This window comes from Oryctolagus cuniculus, chromosome 6 (genome assembly GCF_051225735.1).
Source record: "Oryctolagus cuniculus isolate XC-2025 breed Fujian yellow rabbit chromosome 6, ASM5122573v1, whole genome shotgun sequence".
NCBI lineage: Eukaryota > Metazoa > Chordata > Mammalia > Lagomorpha > Leporidae > Oryctolagus > Oryctolagus cuniculus.
In genome coordinates this window covers 20,717,020-20,734,872 of record NC_142872.1, presented here as the reverse complement: position 1 = coordinate 20,734,872, position 17,853 = coordinate 20,717,020, and the positions used below count along the sequence as shown (strand labels likewise).

At 41.9% G+C, this 17,853-nt stretch overlaps 1 non-coding gene across 1 annotated transcript; it reads left to right on the top strand.

The window, feature by feature from the left end:
- The first annotated feature begins 5,809 nt into the window (after nucleotides 1-5,809).
- LOC127490862 (small nucleolar RNA SNORA8) lies at nucleotides 5,810-5,927 on the top strand. The gene has a single exon (XR_007919253.2). It is a non-coding gene; the product is annotated as a small nucleolar RNA SNORA8 (small nucleolar RNA).
- Nucleotides 5,928-17,853: the final 11,926 nt, after the last annotated feature.

Genomic DNA, 17,853 nt, shown 5'->3' with positions numbered 1-17,853 from the left:
TTCGGGTGGGTCCTGTTCAGTGACCGTGCGAATGATGGTACAGCTTTATGAAGAGTTCCATCATGCTGAAGCATGCTTCCCAGCCATGGACTGCAACGATCGATGAATCCCATGTGAAGTTCCTCTGTGCAGAGAAGCGCTCCAGAGCCCACTTCAAATACACCAGCAGCTAATGTCAACTGCAATGTCAATATGCCAACTGCAAATGTCAGCACCCTACAGCGCAGCTGTTAGAAATTATCTTGTTTCGTGTGGGAAGGCTTGCAAACTGGAATCTAGTTCACTCCATCTCCCTCTGACACGGCAGATGTGACTGATCCCCAGAGAGGTATCTCAGCAACAGGGAGGCCGCGGACTAAAGCTGCTACTGGAAGAGATGAGCAGTGGGACAGCTGCTTATAATGGATCTGAGTGATAACAATTACAGCCTCTCTTCCTCCCATTTCTTTAATGGGTTTCAGAAATTCAGATACTGTGGAATGCTGGGAAGCCTCTCATCTTAAAGCTGTGTGAGGTTATGGAAAGTTTATTCATCAGTGGTGGTGAACTTGACGTGGCATTAAATGAGAGAAGTGAGAGAGATTCCAAGATGGCTGAACAGGGCAACGATGCGCTGATTTTAACCAGGGGAGCGCAGCAGAAGAAAAGCAGATGAAGCGTAGTCCCAGGGGAGAGCTGGAGCTACGTTGCAGTGGAAAATTCTACTCAACGAAGAGGGACGCTGTGGAGCAGCGTGGAAAGGGTGGGCACACAGCAGTGCGCAGGAACACCACATACAACTCCCGCAGCCAGGGGTCAGAGGAGACGCCAGCTTCTGAGAGCCAGGTGAGGGCAGACTGTGGCAGCCAGAGCCACTGGTGATGTTGCATGAGCAAGATCCTTGTGGACCACACTGACTTAGCCCTAGTGAGGAGCATGGTACCCACCTAATCCAATCAAAGGAAAGCACATTTCTTCCTCCCCATTCCCCTACAAGGGTTCCCAGCACTGGCAGGGAGAAGGTGGCATCTTGTCAAAACTAGAGGCTGCGAGGCTCTTGTATGCGTGCGTTCAGAGGATTTTACCAGAGGTAGAACCCTGTTTCCCACTGACTTGGAGTCGGGACAGAAGGGTTGACAGGGGGCTGGGCAGCAACTGAGGACTCTGAGGTGCCCCTTCCTCTCAATCAATCACAGGCTCTGGGGCTCAAACTGCAGGCAAAGCACCCACAGGCAGCTCAATCTAGAATCGGCTCTGCTGTCTCCGTGGACAGAGCAGGCTTGCAGGGTGGGGAGAGAAGCCTCTGAGCCTCGTGGCTGTGGGGCCTTTCACACTGTGACTGGGATTTCTGTGACTGCACAATAGGGTGTGTAGAGTGTAGCCGGGTCTCAGTGATCATTGTGTCTGGCGGCAAAGGCTCAGAGCTCCCGGTGCATCACTGCAGAGGGTTCTGTGCATGATTGTACCATCGGCTACTGCTGACAACAGAGGAGATCTACCATAACCAAACTGACGTTACCCTGGATTCTCACCCTGCCCTGGAGTACCCACTCTGGCCAGTGCTGAACACCATCCCCCGCTCCCCCCAGCACAAGCCTCTTCTGGGTATTCACTGAAGGAGTAGACGCTTCTCTAAGCCACAGAGTCATAGTTCAAAGATCAAACCCATCAGTGGAGAAAACCAACAAGTGTTTCCAAAAATGCCTAAAGATAAACCCTGAAATACAAGAAATGAGAACAAGGAAAGCAATAGGACTCCCTCAAAGGAGTGAATGTGAAGACAAAGAGATTGATGAAATGCCAAAAAAAAAAAAAAAAAAAGGAATTCAAAAGAATGCTCATAGGATCATTTAGAAGCAATGAGAAGCAAGTTCAAGAGTTAAGGAAATGCATATGTGACATGGATGAAAAATTTTCCTGTGAGATAGAGATTATGAGGTGAAATCAAGATGAAATATTAGAAATGAAGAATTCAATATGCCAAATGAAACATATAGTGGAAAGCCTTAGCAACAGACTTGGTGAGACAGAAGGAAGAACTTCCAACCTAGGAGACAAATCTTAGGGAATATCTCAGGTAGACCAAAAAAAGAAGAAAATAGAAATATTAAAAAAAAGTGAGGATCACTAGTCATCAGAGAAATGTAAATCAAAACCACAATGAGGTTTCACCTCTCCAAAGAATGGCTCTCATACAGAAATCAATAAATAATAAATGCTGGTGAGGATGTGGATAAAATGTACCCTAATCCACTGCTGCTGAGAATGCAAATTAGACAGCCATTGTGGAAAATAGTATGGAGATAACGCAGCTGAAAATAGATCTCCCGTATGACCCAGCTATCCCGCTCCTGGGGATTTACCCAAATGAAATGAAATCAGCAGGTGAAAGAGTTATCTGTACCCACATGTCTACTGCAGCTCAATTCACAATAGCTAAGATAAGGAATCAACCCAGATGCTCATCCATTGATGACTGGAATAAAGAAAATGCGGTATAAATATACTATGGAATATTATTCAGCCATAAAAAGAATGAAATCCTGTCTTTCACAACAAAATGGATGCAACTGGAAACCACTGTGCTTAGTGAAATAAGCCAACCCCTAAAAGACAAATATCATGTTTTCCCTGATCTGTGGTAACTAAGAGAGTACAAAAAGTGTAATGTATATTAGTGAAATTGACATTTTGAAAACTGATTAGTTTTTGTAGTCCTTGTCTCTACTGTTGTGTAACAGTGTTTTTTTTTCTCACTTTTTATTGAATTATTTACATTGTGGAGGATTAATTTTATCATTATAAAATAAATTGTATGTCATTGTCAAAGTTAAGAGAAAGAACAAGCAACATAGGAGGTTGGGAGTAGGGGCAGGAGGGTGGGTATGGTGGGAAGTATCACTGTACTCATAAATCTATATTTTTAAATACATAAAATTTGTTGACTTCATATAAATAAAAATTGTTAAAAATAGTAAAAAATGAGAGAAGCAATTGTGTACTAATACTAAAGCAGGTGCAAAATTTGGTTGAAAGTAGCAGAAGAAATACTCATAGCTCAGATTTCCCTTTATTTGGGAACGTACTAGCGGACTCCTGCCAGAAGACCAGTCAGTAATGAACCGAGCAAGAGTTCTCAGTGTCTAGGATTTATGACCTTGTCAGGTACAGAAGAACTGCTGCCTGAAGACAAACCTATCTTCTAAGTCTTGATCCATTTGCTTCACTTCTCTTGTGTCAGCTTTCTGTAAATGCCCTCCCATATTTTACCAGGTTACTTTCATCTTAAAGCATTTTTAATTCCAAGTACATGTTTGGCACAAGCTTTGTTTTTAATTGAATGATATATTAAATAATAGATCCTAAGACTTGTTGGATATTTATTAAGATCTTAATATCCCCATTCACACCATTCTTCTAAATTCATTCGCTGAATGAGAAAACACAATTATTTCTTAATTCTCTACATCAGCTTTCATCATAAAATTGTACTTTCTTCTTCACAGAAGACTTTATAGGGAAATGTAAATCATTTAAATCTTTGCTACTCAAAGAGAACAATAAAAGACCAGTTAAAACGATTGCTAGAGCACTTCATTGAAATAGGAGATTGAAAAACCACATCTAAATTTACTTCTTCCAGAAGAACCAGATAATGTCCTGAAAACACAGATACACACACATGGACTGTCAAAAACGTAAGATAAGCAGCTACTAATTTTTTGAAATTAAAAAACGGAAGTGCAAGTGGCACCGAGTAAGTGGATTTAATTCAGCCAACCCCCTAAGCCTGTGTAGGGAAAAGCGGGAGATTTCATATGCGCTGAAGAATCTTTAAGGGGCTCAGGAGTTAGCAGCACCGAGGACTTCCGGTATTTCTGTGACTACCAGAGAGAGAAGAGAACACCAGATGGGAAAAGGAATTAAGTAAAGAAAATGTGATAAAAGTTGCTCAAGAATCATTTAAAACCTCAGATGCCCTCCAAGATCCCACTTTACAAGGACTAATTCACCCCTACCCCAAGAGAAAGAGGAAAGATTTTTCTTTAGGAAAGTTTATTTTTTAATTTTTTAAAAAATATTAATTTATTTGAAAGTCAGAGAGAGAGACAGGGTGGTGGTGGTGGGGTGGGAGTTGGAGAGAGAGATCTTTCACCTGTTGTTTCACTCCCCAGATGGCTACAACAGCCAGGGCTGGGCCAGGCCAACACCAGAAGCCAGGAGCTTCATCTGGGTCTCCCACATGGGTGGCAGGGGTCCAAACATTTGGGCCATCCTCCATTGATTTTCCCAGGCCATTAGCAGGGAGCTGGATTGGACGTAGAACAGCCAGGACATGAAATGGCACCAATATGGGATGCCAGCACCTTTGATGGTGGCTTTACCTGCTATACCACAATGCTGGCCCCTAGAAAAGTTTAAAACAGAGCTCCCTGGACTGGAGATGTCAGCTCGGGAAACTTAGAAAAACAGAGCACTAGTGAAGAATAAATACTGAGTTCTGGGCCCAGGCATTTCATGTAGCAGCTCACACATCACTGGAGAAGCCTACCTCCCACATGGAGAGCCTGGGTTCAGTTCCAGCTTAGCTCCCGATTCTGGCTTCCTGTTAACGTGCTCGCTGGGAGGCAGCAGGTGGTGGTTGTAGTAGCCAGGTCTTTGCCACCCATGTGGGAGACATGGATTGAGTTCCTGGTTTCCAGATTATGCCCTGCCCATCATGCTGGCTACCGTGGTACTGTGGTCACTTTAGAGAGTGAAACAGCAACTAGAAACTTTCTCTCTCCTTTCTCCCTCTCCCCTTCTCCTTCCCTAATAAATTAATTAAAATGTTTAATTCTGAATACTGGGGACACCAACCCTCTCCTGGAAGCTCACTTCACAGAACTCTGGATCTCAATCTCTACTCTTTGGGCTGAGGCCTGGCGAGTCTTCTCTGGCATACCTGTTCAACTCAAGAGGAATCACAGCAAGACACCAACATCTGGAGTTGGCAGCTAACGGTCTGCCTAGAACTCCCTACTGTAAATTCTAACAACTGCAAGCCCTATTCCCATACACTGATATTCAATCAACTTTTTTAAGCAGTGAAAAAATGACAGGGGAAAGGCCGTTTGGAGGACAGAGACTGCTGAGAGCAGAAAATTTTAGGAAAATAACTAGTTTTTGATATCATCTCAGAAACAAAAAAAAGTGTGGAATCCATTATCAGGTCAGAGAACAAAAAAGCAGTACTCAAAAAAAAAAGATTATTGGAAACTAAAAAAAAAAAAAGGGAGAAATGAAAAACCTCAACAGATTTAAGGAATCTTTGTAGAAAATAGGGAAAAAATACCTTACAATGAGGGGGAAAATTTAGAAATTTTAGGAGCAATCCAGGAAGTCCAATATCCAAAAAACATTTCAAAAGGAAGGAACTGAGCCGGCGCCGTGGCTCAATAGGCTAATCCTCCACCTTGCGGCGCCGGCACACCGGGTTCTAGTCCCGGTTGGGGCGCCGGATTCTGTCCCGGTTGCCCCTCTTCCAGGCCAGCTCTCTGCTATGGCCAGGGAGTGCAGTGGAGGATGGCCCAGGTGCTTGGGCCCTGCACCCCATGGGAGACCAGGAAAAGCACCTGGCTCCTGGCTCCTGCCAGGATCAGCGCGGTGCGCCGGCTGCAGCGGCGGCCATTGGAGGGTGAACCAACGGCAAAAGGAAGACCTTTCTCTCTCTGTCTCTCTCTCTCACTATCCACTCTGCCTGTCAAAAAAAAAAAAAAAAAAAAAAAAAAAAAAAAAAAAAAAAAAAGGAAGGAACTGAGAAAACAAGAGAAGATTATCCACCAAATAATGCAAAGGAATTTCCCAGGATTAAAATATAAATTGAGTGCAATAGAAATTCAGTATCTGGCATTGCTGGTTTTCTTGGCTTTGTGCATGTTAAACCTGGTATTTCTGTTGATACAGTATTTGTTCTTTTTATTTATTTTTCATTTTTAAAGATTTATTTATTTGAAAGTCAGAGTTACACAGAGAGGAGAGGCCGAGAGAGAGAGGCAGAGAGAGAAAGAGAGAGAGAGGTCTTCCATCTGCTGGTTCACTCCCCAGATGGCCGCAACAGCTGGAGCTGTGCTGATCTGAAGCCAAGAGCCAGGACTTTCTTCTGGGTCTCCCACGTATGTGCAGGGGCTCAAGGATTTGGGCCATCTTCTACTGCTTTCCCAGGCCACAACAGAGAGCTGGATCAGAAGTGGAGCAGCCAGGACTAGAACCCACGCCCATATGGGATGCCGGCACTGTAGGTGGAGGATTTACCTACTGCGCCACTACGCCAGCCCCAGTATTTGTTCTTTTCATACAGTTTAGTTTGATGTAATCTTTCATGTTTATTTTTTCTAGTGTGTCAAGAATCAAAACTCAAGAGTAAATTGTTTGAAGAAATTATATTCCAAAGATTTTAGGTGGAATTTTGAAGTTATTATGTAATTCAAGTGAGGATTAACAGACCAGCAATTGTGGGCTAATATGACACTGTGAATTATGCATCAGTTTGTTCAAAAGGGCTAGAAGATTTAAAAGAGCTAGCTAGATGACTTTGGACAGTGGAAGGAACTGTAACATTTATTCCTTAAATAAAAAGTTATTATTAACTTTAAATAATTTTGCCTTATGTTATAAAGTATAAAAAATAACTTTACACTGGTTTCTAGGAAAAAAAATAATTGAAATAAAGGGTTCGGTGGGGAGGGAACATGATGGATGAAAATATATCTATACTGGGTATTTTATGTGGCACTAACACATTTCAGAACCAAATTGAGAAACAGAAGATTCTAGAACCAGAGAGACAGACAGAAAGTTCCTAAATCAGATCAAACCATTTTCTATAATAATAAAAATGGAGCAGTAACTTCAAAACTCTTAAGGAAAATAGTTTCTCAACTACAGTTCCATGCTTAATTAAGTAGTCATGTAGAGGAGTCAAAGCTCCCTATTTTCAAACAAGTGCGAAAACAAGAAGGCTATCTCCCATACCATTTTCTGTGCTCCACCAAGCTAAGAAAATAGATAAGGAAAGAGTTTCCATGGGCCACAGGAGAAAACAAAGGAATCAAAGTTGTCCAGAGACCAAGGCAGGAAGGTGTGCTTGTTGAACTACAAGGATTGCTCTATAACAAACTGGTGTCCTGAACATAGCAGCTTCAAAAAGGCAGCACTTCCATTCTCTCTCATTCCACATCCTCAAGTTCATCAATCCAGGCTGGTGGGAAGTTTCTGCTTCACAAAACTATTCAGGAATCCGAGCTCTTTGTCTTACTCTTCACCCAGACACCTGTACTGCGCTGCATATTCAAAGCCTGCCGTTATCACGTGTTTAAAGCGGAGGTTAACACGCTTCACATCTACTCCACCATCAGAGGTCAGTCAGTCTCATGTCACATGTGCAAGAAGAGACGCTATGAAACACAGGGCTTAGTTATTCACACTTCTGTCTGGATTAGACTCTTTTATCACATTAAAAGAAAGAGTAGGCTTCATAATATTTTCTGTAGAGAGCGGTAAATCCAGATTAGATCATGCTTTTAAAACTTGTGATTGGCTGGCGCCACGGCTCAATAGGCTAATCCTCTGCCTTGTGGCGCCGGCATACCGGGTTCTAGTCCCGGTCGGGGTGCCGGATTCTGCTCCGGTTGCCCCTCTTCCAGGCCAGCTCTCTGCTGTGGCCAGGGAGTGCAGTGGAGGATGGCCCAAGTGCTTGGGCCCTGCACCCACATGGGAGACCAGGAGAAGCACCCGGCTCCTGCCTTCGGATCAGCGTGATGCGCCAGCCGCAGCGCGCCAGCCGTGGTGGCCATTGGAGGGTGAACCAACAGCTAAAGAAGACCTTTCTGTCTCTCTCTCTCACTGTCCACTCTGCCTGTCAAACAAACAAACAAACAAACTTGTGATTAAGAATTGCACAGATTTTTGTATCCATGGATGTTCCTTCCCTTATGGTGAATAGAAATGCATAGTGAAATTAGCAGAATGTAATTTTGTGAGATAAGCAGTAATTTCAATGTACTTCAGATACATGCTGATGAAACAATATAGAAATGTGTTTCTAACATAAATGGTGGTATAGTAGTTTGAATCTCTCTCCCTCAACCAATATATATAGGAAACGCTTTTGGATTGTCATAGGTTGAATGAAAACACACACACACACATATTCTTAAACGAGAGAAATTTTCTAAATATGCAGACATTTTCATTTGCAGGGCATCTCTGTAAAGACAAAAGATAAAAGATGCTGGTAACAGAGGTTGCTTAACAAATTAGAACCGGTCACTATTCACCTTTTTGTTTTCTCTTTGAATTCTATTTGTATGCATTTATACTCTATCATGAAAAATATAAATTGCCTTCCCTTAAAACAAATACAAATGCATATAACCTCTGCACTAGCAATTCTGGTTCTAGTAATTCATACTGCATATATATATGTATATATATGTTTTTATAGTTGAAAAAGAAGGAAAATATCTAAATATTCAACAACAGGAAGCTAATGGATTTAACTGTGCATATATAAACTGCAAAATATAATGCAGCCTCAAAAAAAGGGAAATTTTAGAAACTGACTCAAACCCAAAAGATTAATCGTAGTTGGTAACTATAGGAATGATCAAATAAAATGCATTCTTTGGCTAAGATCACAACTTGATTTCAAAACAGATTAAAATATTATTTTGAGGAAGAAAAAGAAAAAGACTGTAAGACTGAAAATGCAATAGCATGACATTAAATTTAAGTGACATATGAATGCATAATTGTTTGCCTTTATCTGTGAATCAAATCTGCTCAAAATCACACTTTTGTTTAAAATAGTAATGGCAATCATGCTGTTGACTCAGAGAAGTTTTACAGTAAGTCAGAAAGAACACCGGATTTGGTGTTAAGGATTTGGATACCACTTGGCTCTCTGACTCATCATCTTGGCAGCCAGTATTGTAACAGACCCAAAAGGTCCAGTCGTGGTACTCGCTGAGTGTGGACAGGGGAGCAGGATGAGGAAGGTGTAGAACATGGTCCGTGACGCAATGGGCCAAATCATCATGGAAATGTAATATAGAAAACCAGAAATAACAGAGATAATAAAAAATCGGGACCCAGAGTGAGAAAAGAGAGGTTTATAGATATACCTGAGTTCTACAAGAGTCTGAGCCTCTGAAACGGGCTCTCTGGACACAGGGACTGGCTTTTTTTTCTGGTAAGATGTCTTCAAGGTATTGGTTGGTGGTTCTATGAGCCTGGAAAAGGCATTTAATTTTTAGGAGCCTAAGTGTCCTTACCTGTAAGCTATAAATACCAATACCCAGCCAGAAATGGTATATGTGAAAGGATTCTTACCAAGATAAGATAGTATTATTTTATTTGCTACCAATGTTCAGAACAACTGCCCTGGAGGAGAATGAGAGCCCTGCTTCTGCTAATAGGACCCAACCTGTCTCCATGTGCACACAGCAGCTGTGAAATGCAGTCTACAGCTCATTTTCAGCATTATGTGGTGGGGCTGTATGTTCTAAGGCCAAGCTTCATGGTGTCTTGAAGTTTTTTCTTTCTCTTGTGTTGAGAGTCTCCTGGAATGTAATCCTACAAAAACTTTGTTGCTTGTAATTTGATTTTTCTCTCTTTTTCTTTTTAAAGATTTATTTATTTATTTGAAAGTCAGAGTTACACAGAGAGAGAAGGGGGGGCAAAGAGACAGAGATCTTCCATTCACTGGTTCACTACCCAATTGGCTGCAATGGCTGGAGCTGCACCGATCCAAAGTCAGGAGCCAGGAGTTTCTTCAGAGTCTCCGATGTGGGTGCAGGGCCCAAGCCCTTGGGCCATCCTCCACTGCTTTCCCAGGCCATAGCAGAGAACTGGATTGGAAGTGGAAGAGCCAGGACTTGAACCAGCACCCATATGGGATGCCGACACTGCAAGCTGCAGCTTTACCCACTACACCACAGCGCCAGCCCCGACTTCTCTGTCTTAATCCAATTACTTCAAAACATTAATCCAGAGAGCGTATGATGCGTGAGGCATTCTAGAATTCTCTTACAGAAATCTCTGCAATGAGAGGTAAAGGAGGATTCTCCAAAACTTTCTGTGATAAGCCCAACTATGAAATTCCACAGTGTCGGGGTTGCCACTGTGGTATGATAGGTTCAACCTGCATCTGCAGTGCTAACATCCCATATGGATTCCGGTTTGAATCCCAGCTGCTCCACTTCTGATCTAGCTCCCTGCTAATGGCCTGGAAAAGCAGTGGAAGATGGCCCAAGTCCTTGGGCACCTACGTCCATATGGGAGAACAGGAAGAATCTCCTGGCTTCAGATCAGCCTAGCTCTGGCAGTGGTGGCTATTTGGGGAGTGAGCCAGCAGACTGAAGACCTCTCTCCCCCTTCTGTGTGTGTGTGAGTCTGCCTCTCAAATAAATAAATCTTTGAAAAGAATTCCACATTTTAGTTAGAAAATCAACCATTCACTGGTTCATGTTCTCCTGAATTATACCAAGGTATAAGATAGACTTCAGAATTTTTTTTTTTTATTTTTGATAGGCAGAGTGGACAGTGAGAGAGAGAGACAGAGAGAGAAAGGTCTTCCTTTGCCGTTGGTTCACCCTCCAATGGCCGCCGCTGCAGCCGGCGCACCGCGCTGATCCGATGGCAGGAGCCAGGATCCAGGTGCTTTTCCTGGTCTCCCATGGGGTGCAGGGCCCAAGCACCTGGGCCATCCTCCACTGCACTCCCTGGCCATAGCAGAGAGCTGGCCTGGAAGAGGGGCAACCGGGACAGAATCCGGCGCCCCGACCGGGACTAGAACCCGGTATGCCGGCACCGCAAGGTGGAGGATTAGCCTATTGAGCCATGGCGCCGGCTCGACTTCAGAATTTGTAATGTCTATTTATTAAATGATCGTAGGTCACTTATTATTGTTTTGAGTAGTATGCAGATGATCATAAATGAGGCCACGTATGTAAATGCCTATGGGTGTGCTACTAATAGATTTCTTACATCAGAAGTCTCACTCACTGTATTTTGATTTGGCACCTCTTACACATGTCTAACGTGGCAAGTAATACCTATACTATAGAAATATAGAAGATCTGAAAGTATGCACCCATATGAATTGCTGCTACAATCTGAAAGAATGAACATGTTAAATTCATAGAAATTTAGGTCAATAAAAAGAAAGCACTTTAAAATGCCATCAGTTCAGGAGCAGAATAGAGATTTATCATTGTAGCAGAGATGGTTAATTGCTTCCCAATTCCCATTTGCCTTCTGCCTGTTTTTATCTGGGCAGTTTGCCACCTAGCTAAAAGCCTGTATTCCCCAATCTCCCTGACTGTGGCAATTCCTTGCCTTCCATCCTCTATAAAATGCAATGGAGGATGGATAAGTACATATGAAAAGAATTATTAGTAAACTTACTCTCTGTTGTACCAACCTGGAAGATGATGAACCTTGCCTCTCAGCCAACAGTCTCCCTTACATGACTTGGGGAACGAGGGATTAGGGGAATTGGAAGTGATTTATATTTGTTTAACATGAAATCATATGAAGAGGCTTCAAAAGGGTCATAGGAAATGCCTATTATGAAATAATTAATGTGTGTACTTCAAAATTTTTAAAGCCAAAATGATCTTTTTTTGTTTCATTTTTCTGCGCACTTTTAGAAGTTGCTTCATATGTATCTGCCTGTTTCTTGTCACTGGCCACAGCAAAAAGGTGAAAACAGAAAACAAATCTAGAACCCTCTGTCATTCTGCTGAAGGTCTTTTGCTGCTACGAAATACTTATGACAAGAGACCCTGCTTTTCTGACACTAGAGAGGAGTGAAGGGAGCGTGTTGATGGAGAGACGGGTCAGACTCAGGTTCAAAAACCTCTACCTCCTCATGCCAATTCTGATCACAGATGTTATTACAGTATTTAAATGCTTTTGCTCAACTTGGTACCCCAAATCTGAGTTTTGTGTCTGCCCTGTGCCCCATCCTCCTGTACACATCTCCCAGTTCTTGCAAGCTTTAGCATCCTGTAATCATTGAAGACTCAAACTTACTGTGCAGCTCTGCAATGTGAGAAAGCTGGCGTTGGTCCCTGATTAAATGGCATTGCTTTATTTCATAAAACTGAACATGCTAGTCATAAAATCTGGATCTAGACACCAAGTGCAGACCCTAGCCTTAAGGTTATTAAAAAATTCTCCTCATTTTTATAAACAAATATGCAGCTGAAGCACAGAAAGCTTACAGGGCTTGTCAAAGATCGCTTTCCTTGTTGGCCAAGAAGACTGGAACCCATGTTTCCTGCCTCCTAAAAAGTACTCTTCTATACTTCATAAAATGGTGTCTCTTAGAACTCTTACCAAAGGAAAAAATGGCACATAAACATCCTTTATATTACTTGTCCATAACAACGCGGTGTAACAAACTGTCCAACATTCCGTGCTTTAAAGCCAGCCGTTTATTCTCACCTATCTGCAGATCAACTGGAAAGGCCCAGCTTCAGACCCTGGTGCCTGGGCGATGCTGGCCAGCTCTCTCTCAGTGGACTAACTGGAAAATGAATTTCTCAGTGTGCAGACAGACGCACAACAGGCACAACACCTGATGTCTTTGTGATGTATCCCTCTCGCTAAAACAGGTCGCACCATCAATCCCCTCTCTGTCACCAGGATGGGAAAATACACTCCATGCCGCCCACCATGAAAGGGGGCCCAGCAAATGATGGAGCAGGGTGTGGGATTGGGTAATCCTTTCCATAATCAACAGCAAGTGCACAACTAGCATAATAATCCATTCTGCCATAATGTATGGCAAGAAACGGAGTTTTTACAGACACGTATTTCATGCAGTCAATGAGTACCATGGGTGAAGCTCACAAAAAAATGTTTCACAATCTTTAAAATTCTTTCAGGCGATAACACTTCCTAGAAGAGCCAGGTATAATCCAAACCATGGACGTCTTTTAGCAGAGAAGTGATAAAGAAGGCAACAGCTGAAAAATGAAAATCAACTGCCTGCCATGTTTTTAAAAGCATCTCAGTTAAAGAAGCAGATAATATATGCTTTAAAAAAAATAAAATTGGTGAAGATGGATGAATATCAAACAATTTTAAAATGTCAGTGAAGCAGAACTTCGAATAATAAAATAGGTTCATAACTAAGCTAAACATTTTCCTTTTTTAAAAAAGATTTATTTATTTATTGAAAGGCAGAGTTACAAAAAGGCAGAGGCAGAGGCAGAGAGAGAGAGAGAGAGAGAGAGAGATCTTCCATCTGCTGGTTCACTCCCCAAACAGCCGCAATGCCCGGAGTTGGGCCCATCTAAGGTCAGGAGAGAGACACCTCTTCCAGGTGTCTCACATGGGTACAGGGGCCCAAGGACTTGAGCCATCTTCTACTGCTTTCCCAGGCCATAGCAGAGAGCTGGATTGGAAGTGGAGCAGCTGGGACTAGAACCAGTGCCCATATAGGATGCCAGCCCTGCAGGTGGCAGCTTTACCCACTAGGCCACAGCGCTGGCCCCAGCTAAATATTTTCAGGAGCATGTCCATAAGGTATATTTTTCATGCAATGTCATCTGTTTGTTAATAAAGTATTATTGTGACATTTTGTCATATAACTGTCAGAACATACGAGAGATAAAAGCTTTCTTTTATGACACGTTAAGGATTCAATTTGACAGGAAAAAGGTAGATAGATTTTTAAATTTTTTGCTTATACTTTTTTGTCAATATCATGTGGGTAAGCTTGCAGGAACTCTAATTCTGAGGCTTACTTTTATTTCAAAATAAACTGTTCTGTGTTGTGACACTCCCGAAATTTTATAATGTACAAGTCCTTTTAAAAACATCTGGGCCATCAATGTGGCGCAGTGAACTAACCTGCCCTGCTAACTCCATCATCCCATATCAGAGCACAGGTTCAAGTTTTAGCTACTGACTAATGTGCCTGGAAAAGCAGAGAATAGCCCAACTACTTGGAACCCTGCCATCTACATGGGAGACCAGGATGGAGTTCCTGACTCCTGGCTTCAGCCTGGCCCAGTCCCTGCCCTTGTGGCCATTTGGGGAGTGAACCAGCGGATAGAAGATCTGTTTCTGTACATTCCCCTGTTACTCTGCCTTTCAAATAAATAAATCTTAAAAAAATTGATTTTTGAGTGATTTCATCCAAGCAGCATTTTAAAAACATTTTTAACTGATACATTAAAAGTGCACATTTATGGGGTGCTAGGTAATGTTTCCTACATGCACACACTGTATAGTATGCATTCAAGGTAAACACATCGATCTCCTCGAATATTTAACATTTCTTTATGGTTAAAAAATAATTAAAACTTCTGAGGCCAGAGAGCTATTTAGGACATCTGCCATTCTATGAGTCTGCTGAGTATCTCACTTCCCATGTTGGATCACTCTCCCCTTTATTTATTCTATCGGTTAGTGTTAGCAGGTACTAGACTTGTTTATGTGCTCCCTTTGACTCTTAGTCCTTTCATTATGATCAATTGTGAACTGAAATTGATCACTTGGAATAGTGAGATGGCATTGGTACATGCCACCTTGATGGGATTGAATTGGAATCCCCTGGTATGTTTCTAACTCTACCATTTGGGGCAAGTCAGCTTGAGCATGTCCCAAATTATACATCTCTTCCCTCTCTTATTCCCACTCTTATGTTTAACAGGGATCACATTTCAGTTAATTTTCAACACTTAAGAATAACTGTGTATTAATTACAGAATTAAACCAGTCATATTAAGTAGAACAGATAAAAAAACTACTGAGAGGGATAATGTATTAAGTTGTTCATTAACAGTCAGGGCTATGCTGATCAAGTCACCGTTTCCCATAGTGTCCATTTCACTTCAACAAGTTTCCTTTTTGGTGTTCAGTCAGTTGTCACCGATCAGGGAGAACATATGGTATTTGTCCCTTTGGGACTGGCTTATTTCACTCAGCATGATGTGTTCCAGATTCCTCCATTTTGTTGCAAATGACTGGATTTCGTTGTTTCTTACTGCAGTATAGTATTCTAAAGAGTACCTATCCCATAATTTCTTTATCCAGTCTACCGTTGATGGGCATTTAGGTTGGTTCCAGGTCTTAGCTATTGTGAATTGAGCTGCAATAAACATTAGGCTGCAGACCGCTTTTTTGTTTGCCAATTTAAATTCCTTTGGGTAAATTCCAAGGAGTGGGATGGCTGGGTGGAACGGTAGGGTTATCTTCAGGTTTCTGAGGAATCTCCAGGCTGACTTCCATAGTGGCTTGACCAGTTTGCATTCCCACCAACAGTGGGTTAGTGTTCCTTTTTCCCCACGTCCTCGCTAGCATCTGTTGTTGGTAGATTTCTGAATGTGAGCCATTCTAACCGGGGTGAGGTGAAACCTCATTGTGGTTTTGATTTGCATTTCCCTGATTGCTAATGACCTTGAACATTTTTTCATGTGCCTGTTGGCCATTTGGATTTCCTCTTTTGAAAAATGTCTATTGAGGTCCTTGGCCCATCTCTTAATTGGGTTGTTGGATTTGTTTTTGTGGAGTTTCTTGATCTCTTTGTAGATTCTGGTTATTAACCCTTTATCTGTTGCATAGTTTGCAAATATTTTTTCCCATTCTGTCGGTTGTCTCTTCACTTTCCTGACTGTTTCTTTTGCAGTACAGAAACTTCTCAATTTGATGCAATCCCAATAGTTGATTTTGGCTTTGACTGCCTGTGCCTCCCGGGTCTTTTCCAGAAATTCTTTGCCTGTGCCAATATCTTGAAGGGTTTCTCCAATGTTCTCTAGTAACTTGATGGTGTCAGGTCGTAGATTTAGGTCTTTAATCCATGTTGAGTGAATTTTTGTGTAAGGTGTAAGGTAGGGGTCTTGCTTCATGATTCTGCACGTGGAAATCCAATTTTCCCAGCACCATTTATTGAATAGACTCTCCTTGCTCCAGGAATTAGTTTTAGATCCTTGATCAAATATAAGTTGGCTGTAGATGTTTGGGTTGATTTCTGGTGTTTCAATTCTGTTCCATTGGTCTATCCATCTGTTTCTGTACCAGTACCATGCTGTTTTGATTACAACTGTCCTGTAGTATGTCCTGAAATCTGGTATTGTGATGCCTCCAGCTTTGTTTTTGTTGTACAAGATTGCTTTAGCTATTCGAGGTCTCTTGTGCCTCCATATAAATTTCAGCACCATTTTTTCCAGATCTGCGAAGAATGTCTTCGGTATCTTGATTGGGATTGCATTGAATTTATAAATTGCTTTTGGGAGAATGGACATTTTGATGATATTGATTCTTCCAATCCATGAGCATGGAAGATTTTTCCATTTCTTGGTATCCTCTTCTATTTCTTTCTTTAAGGTTTTGTAATTTTCATCGTAGAGATCTTTAACGTCCTTGGTTAAGTTTATTCCAAGGTATTTGATTGTTTTTGTAGCTATTGTGAATGGGATTGATCTTAGAAGTTCTTCCTCAGCCATGGCATTGTCTGTGTATACAAAGGCTGTTGATTTTTGTGCATTGATGTTATACCCTGCTACTTTGCCAAAATCTTCTATGAGTTCCAATAGTCTCTTAGTAGAGTTCTTTGGGTCCCCTAAATAAAGAATCATATCATCTGCAAATAGGGATAGTTTGAGTTCTTCCTTCCCAATTTGTATCCCTTTCTTTTTCTTGCCTAATATCTTCCTTCAAGCTTCTTCAAGAGAAATATGCAGTCCATTTTCATAACCTATAGTCACCCTACTGTACGGAACTTCTACTCCCCTCTAATTATAACTCAGGACCTATTAATCAACCTCTCTCCATTTCTCCATCCTACTCTCCCCAGCCTCTGGAAACCCCCATTCTATCCTCAAGTTCTATGAAATGAACTTTTTGAAATTCCACATAGGAGAGAAGCCATGTGGTACTTGTCTTTCTGTGATTGGCTTATTTCACTTAATACAATGACCTCCAGACCCATCCAGGTTGTTGCAAATGACAAGATTTCACCTTTTTATGGCTTAGTAGTATTCCAAGGTGTGCAAGTACATTTTTCTTTATCCATTCATTAGTAAATAAACACTTAGGTTTTTCTTGGCTATTGTGAATGGTGCTGCAATAAAACTGGGAATGAACATGTCTTTCCAACACACAGATTTCATCTCTCTTGGATATACACCCAAGCGTGGGACTGCTGGACCATGATGAGGTAATGCTGTTGCGTGTGTGTGTATGTTTTGAGAAATCTCCACATTATTCTCCACAATGGCTGTACTAATCCACACATTCTGAACAACAGAGTACAAGGTTTCCCTTTTCTTCACATCCTTGCAAATACTTGTTATCAGCGTCTTTTTAATAACAGCCAATCTAGGGGCCTGTGCTGTGGCATAGTGGGTAAAGCCACTGTCTGCCATGCCAGCATCCCATACGAGCTCTGGTTAGAGTCCCAGCTGCTCCACTTCTGATCCAGCTCTCTGCTGTGGCCTGGGAAAGTAGTAGAAGATGGCCCAAGTCCTTGGGTCCCTGCACCCATGTGGGAGACCCGGAAGAAGCTCCTGGCTCCTGGCTTCAGATCAGCGCAGCACCAGCCGTTGAGGCCATCTGGGGAGTGAACCAGTGGATGGAAGACTGCCCCCACTCTGCCTCTTCTTCTCTTTGCAAATGTGACATTCAATTAAAATAAATAATAAATCTTTAAAAAAGAATAACAGCCAGTCTAACTGGAGGGAGGTGCTACCTCATTGTCCTTTTGATTGGCATTTCCCTGACTAGTGATGCTGAGTGTTTTTCATGTACCTGCCAGCCATTTGTACATTCTCCGTGGAAAAGGTCTGTTTAGAGCTACAGCCGATTTTTAATTAGATT